Below are 8366 nucleotides of genomic sequence, written 5' to 3'. Positions count from 1 at the left end.
TCCAATAGCCAAACAAGCCTTCAAGGCATCACAATCACATATAGCAAAGCCACTTTATAAATCCAAGTGAGTAGTATACTCACCAATCGATAAAATGATGTTTCATGCACCGTCGTTAAACGAACGTCGTGCACCACCGTTTCCTCCTAGAACAAGTAAACAATTCCCATAAGACTCGATAACGAGTCATGAATCAACACTAATCACAACCCAATAGGGTTTCATATACATAAACAAGCATCATAAGCAAACCAGAAATTAGAAGTAGCACTAGCCTTGGCCCCGAATAGAAAAACTGTTTTGCCCTTATTATGCGGTAATGGCGTCAAATTCACTACGGTTATCGGATGGGGGTGTAAGACCCACCGTTTCGAAGCTATGAAACAGGGCTACAACAATGAAGAAGGCCTGTCAGTCCAAATCCTAGCACAACTAGGTCAAAAATGCAGAAAACCAACCCAGAACCGTAATTGCAGGTTCACAAATCACACAAAACTGTAATCAGTCCAAGTCAGTCTATACAGGTCCAAATGCATTGCTTCCAAAGGCATATGAAAGCTAAGACATAAGCTACATTTCATCAGAAGACACCAACAACAAAATCCAAACCAATTCCAGTCAAAACAGACAATTACTATCGCAGTTCGCACATTCTGTTCACCCAGAACAGCAACAGTAAAAATGGTATAACTCACTCTATACTACTTCAAATGCCCTGAGATTTTGTAGGCACTTCAAACTCATCAATACCTACAACTTTCATGTTTTGAGCAAAGTCCAATTCGGCCTCTATCTATGACCTAAAATTTCAGACAGAATAGGGGTTCATGAACCCTAACTTTTCACATTTCATTCCAAACCCAAAATTGATTGCATTTATCAACAATTCACACCCACTAGAGTCAAAGCCCCTTATTACCAACCATCAAAAACAACCACACCATCAAGATCATATGAAACCAGAAAATTCCTCAAAAAATAAAAAACTCAACCAAATCACTTCAAACCAAGAAATAAATCACAATTTCTAACACCATAGCCACCATTAGGCATAAATTCAACATCATTAGATATAGGAGGGTGTTCATATACCACTTACCAAGTAACCAAGAGAGAGGAAGATGTTGGACACCTTAAGTCTTCAAACAAACTTCACTAAACTACTTCCTAGCACCCAAGGAAGGAATTTTATGGAGTAAAACTAATTTAAGCAAGTAGTTTGGATGATTTGAGCTAGGAATTTGCCAAGATGTTGAAGAGTTTTGTCTTTCTTCTTGCTAGAGAGGTTCAGCCATCAAGGGGTGAAAAATGGTAAGTTTTTTGTGAATTTTGAAGATATTTAATCCATAAGTCAAAAGGTCAAAACCATGAATAGTAAATCATAAAGTCCACCCAATAGAAAAATGACACATGGCATCTCATTAAATGCAATTCAATCCTTTCTTTTCTCTCTCACATCAATCACCTCACACTCCTTTACTTATCCATTAACACCCGATAAATTTCACAGTATCCGAAACTTAATCTTATTGGCCGAATTTTTCCGAACTTTTCACACTAGTGGGTCCCACGTCCATATTCGATCCGTAATTTCTCAAAAACTACCCAATGCTAGAAAAATCATCTAAAAACTATAATTACTCATAAAATCCACCAAGAAAATATTCCTAGGCCAGAAAATGCAGAAAACATGCAATTAAAGGGGAAAACCCTAGGAAAAATATTAGGAAATTTACGGGTTCTCACACTCTCTCCCCCTTAAAAGAATGTCGTCCTCGACATTCTAACTCCTATCTAACGCCGGTCAAGATATTGCTCAGGAACCAATCAAGCAGTAGAATTCCATCTCTTCTAACTCGTATTCAACCAGGTCCAATTTGTTTTTCCCAAAGTCAGTCAAATACTAAGAAACATTCTAATCTTACTTATCACAATTCACGATCTTGTAAATCACTTACCACATTCAAGTACTAAATATCACGCCAATCCAACTTATCAAATAGTCATGGTCCAGTGGTCCAGTAAGGAGTTAATCGCGTAACCAGATAAAACAGGCAAAAGGCTTGAAATCGGACGTAAAGTCCCAGATAATTGGAAGAAATTCAGGGTATAACGAAGCTTCAAATCAAAATTCATCCCTGGTGGTGCTGGATAACACAACAAGCTAGCACAACGGCTATGCTTCACCAAAGAATTTCAGTTCAGTAAGTTGGCCTTGGTGGTGCTGGACAACACAACAAGCTAGCACAACGGCTAAACTTCACCAGAGAGCCTCCGTTCAAGTATTTCATCCCTGGTGGTGCTGGACAACACAACAGGCATGCCTCGCCAGAGAATGGCGGTGCTGGACAACACAACAGGCAATGCCCCACCAGAGAGGTTCAGTTCAACCGCTACAGAAAAGTAGTAGCCGGTCTACAACCACATGAATACGAATAAGTTCAAGAGTAGGGTCAAAGCAGTGTTCAATCAATAAGTTCAAAAGCAGAGCCAATTTCTTCAGGTTCATAGTGCGCGAGTACGAAGAAGTTCAAAAGCAGGGTCAAATATTACAAGTTCAGGGAGCATGAACACAAGTTCAAGTTCAAGGATCATAAGTACAGGTAGGAACAGACTGGCCTAACCTCTGTCCAGCAATTCACATTCTTAAGCAGTCACAAATCCTAGTCCACATTCCATATATTCAGTCAAATGAGGTCCACTAAGGATACGTAAGGCACCTTAGCCTAAACAGGTTCAAGTTGCAAGTAAGCTCAATCTCATCGGTCTCAGGCAGTTCAAGATTTTTCACCAAACCAACAAAATACTACTGGAGAGTGCAAACTTCCTAAAATTGAAATATGGTCACAGAACCAATCATCATATATGTTGCGCACAAGAAAATCTCACCAAGTTCCCGACTAGGTTAATCCTTAATACACTGGTAGATCTGATCTTCGGGTTTATTCTCGATTCATTTTCAGTACTAGGGACCTTTTCCATTCCTGCTGCCCTACTTAATAGAAGTCTATAATCACAGAACAAGGCATATTTAAGCACGAGCTAACAATTATACAAGACATATACACCGGACAAGACATATACAAGGTATAAAAATTTGTTTGAATCGGAACATGATTCTTTACAGGTATCAAAAATTATAGCACGAGCTAAAAGTCACAAAATAAGGCCAATATGTCACAGATAAAAGCTCATGTAAGCAGGAGACCAAAGCCTCAGGACGTGCACCACCCTTCCTAGGCTATAGTTAAACCCAAGGGTCCAATTATTGCTAATTGCAATCAAATCACCTACCCTTACGATATCCAATCAATCCATAACACCAGTTGAAACCAAAGGGTATCCTTTCGAAGTTCAAAGTTCAAAATCTGGAATAAACAAGCGACTAGCAAAAATACCATCATCTTCAAGAATAACCAATCTTAGGTTCTATAGTAAAGTCTCAAGTTCCAAGTTCAAACCCAAGAAACAAGTACAGCTGGCTAACTTACGTGTCAAATAAAACCAAGTCACTTCACACTAACCCCGTGCTCTTGAATGCGGTTACTTTATATCTCAAAGTCCCTCAGTCCGTACACTTAAAGATAGGTTTACCCTTCTAGAAAGTCAAAAATTTTAAACCATAAGTAAAGTATATAAAGCAACCCGAAACTTATCAAGTTCAGGAGTTTCATTATAATTCCAATAACTCGCCATTCTTTCGAAAACTCAAGATATATTTGTTTTTCATGTAAAGCAGAGACAAATTCAAGTGCGAGAATATGCCGGTCTACAATCAAGGAGAAAACTTAGTTTAGAAAATTTTAACCGTATCCACCCACCATACACAAAATTCAACAACTCATCAGTTATTCAAGTAAAATTCACATTTTTATTTATTTTTTTTTTTACTAAAATCGGCAAATCATCGCTTGCAAATATCTAGGAAGTATACAGGCAGAAAATGCATTTTATTCATTTGATATTCTTTTATCTTGGTTCAAAATCATCATACGTGGAGGTTGGCCAACAAATTTCGATCTCTTAACCCCCATAGCCAGTAATATAAATACCTCAACTCTTGCCATGCTTCGAGGTATAAGGATAATTCAAAGGCGTCTAATCTTTCACTACAATTCTCTCATCCCATATTTTCCTTCCATATAAATCCCAAGTAAGAAACTCCCAAATAATCAATTTCTTTAACCCCTAGGATACGATAGATCCTCGTTACATAATATTCAAATTAATCTCACAGTTAGGCATCCTAATCTTTCACTCTAGGATACGCTACAGAGATCTGAAGCCTAAGCTCTGATACCAATTGTAACAGCCCCACTTTCCCCTAAGGCGAACCAAAGGGGTTAGCGGACTGCCTGCCCAGCTCTCGCCAGGACTACGGATCAGTTCACGTCGATCTAATACGTTCCGGAACATACCCACGCGCGTAAACAAGTCAAAATCACAAAATAAAAAAAATGAAAATTGAAACCGATGATGAACAGTACCGGCCATGTCCGAATCCGGATACTAGGCCGAGAGTAGCCAAATTTTTCTTTTGCCGTTTGAAATACAAGTTAATCCGAAACCCAACCAAATGTCAACCAAACATATATACAGTGACATGTAACATTTACAAGCCAAAAGCCAAAGCGGCATATCAAAACGATTCATCATGGATATACATGATCGGTTTGCCAACCAAAAGAAATTGAACCCAATACACATTAGGGTTTCATGCAAGGAGCTAGTCAAAATAGACATATACATGGCTCAATTTGGCAACCAACAAGTATGAGCTTCCAAAAGTGATTATTTTCCTGTAAGGAAAACAAATGGAATGGTGTGAGCTAAAGCTCAGTGAGCAACTATCACACAATCAACCAAGATCACTTAAGCATAATCGTTCATTGCAAATATTCAAATAAGAAGCAAAACAAATCGGTAAAAGGATACGGACGGCTCTCAAGAGCCCATTTCCACGCTTACATTCTTGATCCAAACTCATTGACCCTCCGTCAATGTTAAAAGTACCAAACCGTAGACCTCACTTCACTTCCATTCCTTCCACCCAACATACCCCAACCGGGCCCGCACTCCAAGCAGTAACTTTAGGTGATACTCGAGTACACCGGAACCAAGGGTCTCATTACCACAAGATTCTCATTTCAGTCCCCGTGGCTAGTCAATTTTCACGACCAAGCCCTCGCTGGCTCGATTCGAGTGACTCCCAACGGGGTTGAGCTCAGTAGTACAGTAGGGTCGTTGGATACTCGTCCAACCGACACCCAAACAATATCAGTACAGTCATTCATAAAGCAGTACAGTAAGACAGTGAAACAGTACACAGTCGTTCACAAGCATAAAAGGAATGAGGGCGGTCAAGTACACCCTCACCCTAATCATTTCCAATAGCCAAACAAGCCTTCAAGGCATCACAATCACATATAGCAAAGCCACTTTATAAATCCAAGTGAGTAGTATACTCACCAATCGATAAAATGATGTTTCATGCACCGTCGTTAAACGAACGTCGTGCACCACCGTTTCCTCCTAGAACAAGTAAACAATTCCCATAAGACTCGATAACGAGTCATGAATCAACACTAATCACAACCCAATAGGGTTTCATATACATAAACAAGCATCATAAGCAAACCAGAAATTAGAAGTAGCACTAGCCTTGGCCCCGAATAGAAAAACTGTTTTGCCCTTATTATGCGGTAATGGCGTCAAATTCACTACGGTTATCGGATGGGGGTGTAAGACCCACCGTTTCGAAGCTATGAAACAGGGTTACAACAATGAAGAAGGCCTCTCAGTCCAAATCCTAGCACAACTAGGTCAAAAATGCAGAAAACCAACCCAGAACCGTAGTTGCAGGTTCACAAATCACACAAAACTGTAATCAGTCCAAGTCAGTCTATACAGGTCCAAATGCATTGCTTCCAAAGGAATATGAAAGCTAAGACATCAAGCTACATTTCATCAGAAGACACCAACAACAAAATCCAAACCAATTCCAGTCAAAACAGACAATTACTATCGCAGTTCGCACATTCTGTTCACCAAAAACAGCAACAGTAAAAACGCCATAACTCACTCTATACTACTCCAAATGCCCTGAAATTTTGCAGGCACTTCATACTCATCAATACCTACAACTTTCATGTTTTGATCAAAGTCCAATTCGGCCTCTATCTATGACCTAAAATTTCGGACAGATTAGGGTTTCATGAACCCTAACTTTTCACATTTCATTCCAAACCCAAAATTGATTGCATTTATCAACAATTCACACCCACTAGAGTCAAAGCCCCTTATTACCAACCATCAAAAACAACCACACCATCAAGATCATATGAAACCAGAAAATTCCTCAAAAAATAAAAAACTCAACCAGATCACTTCAAACCAAGAAATAAATCACAATTTCTAACACCATAGCCACCATTAGGCATAAATTCAACATCATTAGATATAGGAGGGTGTTCATATACCACTTACCAAGTAACCAAGAGAGAGGAAGATGTTGGACACCTTAAGTCTTCAAACAAACTTCACTAAACTACTTCCTAGCACCCAAGGAAGGAATTTTATGGAGTAAAAACTAATTTAAGCAAGTAGTTTGGATGATTTGAGCTAGGAATTTGCCAAGATGTTGAAGAGTTTTGTCTTTCTTCTTGCTAGAGAGGTTCGGCCATCAAGGGGTGAAAATGGGTAAGTTTTTTGTGAATTTTGAAGATATTTAATCCATAAGTCAAAAGGTCAAAATCATGAATAGTAAATCATAAAGTCCACCCAATAGAAAAATGACACATGGCATCTCATTAAATGCAATTCAATCCTTTCTTTTCTCTCTCACATCAATCACCTCACACTCCTTTACTTATCCATTAACACCCGATAAATTTCACAGTATCCGAAACTTAAACTTATTGGCCGAATTTTTCCGAACTTTTCACACTAGTGGGTCCCACGTCCATATTCGATCCGTAATTTCTCAAAAACTACCCAATGCTAGAAAAATCATCTAGAAACTATAATTACTCATAAAATCCACCAAGAAAATATTCCTAGGCCAGAAAATGCAGAAAACATGCAATTAAAGGGGAAAACCCTAGGAAAAATATTAGGGAATTTACGGGTTCTCACACTCTCTCCCCCTTAAAAGAATGTCGTCCTCGACATTCTAATTCCTATATAAAGCCGGTCAAGATATCGCTCAGAAACCAATCAAGCAGTAGAATTCCATCTCTTCTAACTCGTATTCACCAGGTCCAATTTGTTTTTCCCAAAGTCAGTCAAATACTAAGAAACATTCTAATCTTACTTATCACAATTCATGATCTTGTAAATCACTTATCAAATTCAAGTACTAAATATCACGCCAATCCAACTTATCAAATAGTCATGGTCCAGTGGTCCAGTAGGGAGTTAATCGCGTAACCAGATAAAACAGGCAAAAGGCTTGAAATCGGACGTAATGTCCCAGATATTTGGAAGAAATTCAGGGTATAGTGAAGCTTCAAATCAAAATTCATCCCTGGTGGTGCTGGACAACACAACAAGCTAGCACAACGGCTATGCTTCACCAAAGAATTTCAGTTCAGTAAGTTGGCCCTGGTGGTGCTGGACAACACAACAAGCTAGCACAACGGCTAAACTTCACCAGAGAGCCTCCGTTCAAGTATTTCATCCCTGGTGGTGCTGGACAACACAACAGGCATGCCTCGCCAGAGAATGGCGGTGCTGGACAACACAACAGGCAATGCCCCACCAGAGAGGTTTAGTTCAACCGCTACAGAAAAGTAGTAGCCGGTCTACAACCACATGAATACGAATAAGTTCAAGAGTAGGGTCAAAGCAGTGTTCAATCAATAAGTTCAAAAGCAGGGTCAAATATTACAAGTTCAGGGAGCATGAACACAAGTTCAAGTTCAAGGATCATAAGTACAGGTAGGAACACACTGGCCTAACCTCTGTCCAGCAATTCACATTCTTAAGCAGTCACAAATCCTAGTCCACATTCCATATATTCAGTCAAATGAGGTCCACTAAGGATACGTAAGGCACCTTAGCCTAAACAGGTTCAAGTTGCAAGTAAGCTCAATCTCATCGGTCCCAGGCAGTTCAAGATTTTTCACCAAACCAACAAAATACTACTGGAGAGTGCACACTTTCTAAAATTGAAATATGGTCACAGAACCAATCATCATATACGTTGTGCACAAGAAAATCTCACCAAGTTCCCGACTAGGTTAATCCTTAATACACTGGTAGATCTGATCTTCGGGTTTATTCTCGATTCATTGTCAGTACTAGGGACCTTTTCCATTCCTGCTGCCCTACTTAATAGAAGTCTATAATCACAGAACAAGGCATAT

This window comes from Coffea eugenioides, chromosome 1 (genome assembly GCF_003713205.1).
Source record: "Coffea eugenioides isolate CCC68of chromosome 1, Ceug_1.0, whole genome shotgun sequence".
Classification (NCBI taxonomy): Eukaryota; Viridiplantae; Streptophyta; class Magnoliopsida; order Gentianales; family Rubiaceae; genus Coffea; species Coffea eugenioides.
This window is presented reverse-complemented; position numbering follows the sequence as displayed.